The sequence below is a fragment of the Echinops telfairi genome, unplaced genomic scaffold (genome assembly GCF_000313985.2).
Source record: "Echinops telfairi isolate 266 unplaced genomic scaffold, ASM31398v2 ScPeMD7_655;HRSCAF=1070, whole genome shotgun sequence".
Classification (NCBI taxonomy): Eukaryota; Metazoa; Chordata; class Mammalia; order Afrosoricida; family Tenrecidae; genus Echinops; species Echinops telfairi.
In genome coordinates, this window is record NW_022104553.1 from 18593296 (window position 1) to 18595154 (window position 1859).

At 58.6% G+C, this 1859-nt stretch overlaps 1 protein-coding gene across 1 annotated transcript in view; it reads right to left on the reverse strand.

Annotated features, from left to right (window-relative positions):
- Nucleotides 1-1859, reverse strand: part of LOC115870304 (zinc finger protein 677) — a 42620-nt gene that overhangs the window by 17640 nt on the left and 23121 nt on the right. Inside the window, exon 1 of the mRNA XM_045292551.1 lies at nucleotides 593-634. The gene's annotated coding sequence lies outside the window, so the exon portion shown is untranslated. Of the gene's footprint in view, nucleotides 1-592 lie in introns of the transcript that reaches the window.

Genomic DNA, 1859 nt, shown 5'->3' on the forward strand with positions numbered 1-1859 from the left:
ACTCGGGCACAGGGATGGAGCGAGGTGCCCGCTGCCCAGGAGGAGGGATGGGGTGACGTCCCTGCTGCCCGGGAAGGGGGCACTTTCCGGGGGTGGGGTCCGGGGACCAAGGGCGGCCGGCGGGTGTCCCAGGAAGGACCCGGGTCCTGTCCACACGGGGGTCCGGGAGGAGGCGGCCTCTGCACGGACGAGGCCGAGGTCTCCGAGGCCCCCGCGCTGCCCTCCTGGGCCTCGCGAGGGACAGGCCGCGAGGGTCCCCGGGGACTCTCCGGCGGGGGGGCTTGAGCGGGCGCACGGGCCGCGGGGGCCAGGGAAGGGTTTCCAAGAGGAAAACGACCCCCTAGGCAACGTCTGCACCGCCCGGGGGGTCCGAAAGGCCGGGGCGAGGACCCCGCCTCAGCGCCATTTTTTGAACAAAAACGGACGTGGACACAGGGCCGCGGAAGCTCGCGCGGCCGCGCGGGGGGCCTCGGGGGGCTGTAGAAACGGCGATCGCGTGGCCTTGGCGGCCCCGAGGGAGCTCCGGGGCCGCGGGTGGAGGATGGAGACAGTCAAGCGCAGATTTAAACCGAAAAGACGGAAACTAACTCACCCCAGGGCGACCTTCCCTCGGCGGCACCCACTTCCGGGTTTAGGGGCAACTGCGCACGCGCGCGGCCGGGGGGCCCGTGGGCGGGGCCCGAGGCAAAAAATGGGTCCAGCGCTCCGCCCCGCCTGCTATGGAACCTCTTTCTTTCTTCCTTTTTTTAACTGCAAGGGATGTTTGGATATTTATAACATTCCCCGTCATGCAACATTATCAACTTGACAATTGGCCCGATGTATTTGGGCAGACATTTAATTAACCCGGCTGGACCCGGCTGCTCATGGGGGAGCAATGGGGTATTAGAAGGGATGCATGTTTGATGATTTTCCAGGCCTTTTGCAACCTAAGGCTCCCACCGCTACTGTCGTGTCACATTCGTTCGTTTCCCGGGGAACGGTGCTGCTGCCCCTCTATCCCGCTGTTTGCGTTTGTTTTCCAGAAATGTACAAGATTGACCTTTACATTAAATTTTTTAAAATTTTGCTGTTCAGAATATCCACATGGGAGCAGCAGCCCTGGGGGAACTCGTGGGTCGTGAGCTGGGGCAGCTAGCTGCAGGGTCAGCCGTTGGAAACCAGCAGCTGCTCCCCGTAAGGGTTCCTGCTGCCCACTGCCCCAGGAGGACTTGGGGACAAGCAAATCGTACATGGAGACCAGTGGGAGAATTTATTGCCCTCCCCTTTTAAAGACACCCTTACAAGGCTGCAGCAGGGCTGGACTGACCACCCCTTTAAGGCCCCAGGCCAGGCCTGGCATCATACCCTGTTCACAGCAGAGGGCCCTCAGCTCCCCTGGACCAGGGAGGGGTCTCAACCTCAGAAATGAAGCGCCCAGAGTTTTGAGCTGAAAGCTGGCTGCAGAGGAGAACACCAGAGGTGACTAAACATTTTTTACGATGCACCCCACCCCATCTACTGGAGGGGCTTCCCTGGGGGAGAAGGCCTGAACAATGAACAGTCCTTACTAATTATGGAGGGATTTAATTCTCAGACCCCCTGGGATTACCCAAATAGGAGGGTGCCCAGGTCTCTTTGGTGAAATGGCATAGTATTTACATAGAAACTACATACCATCTTCTCCTGTACTTGAAATCACCTCTAGATAACTTAGGATGCCCAGTTCCACTTCATGCCATGTAAATAGCACTTGCAGATCCCTCAGCCTTTGAAGACTGCTTTGATCACGGAATTGCTTGCTCCATGCTCGCCTTCTCCCAAGATCTTTGATCTTTAGTTGGTTGAAACCACCAGAGACAGAAGGCTGCAGTCAGCTG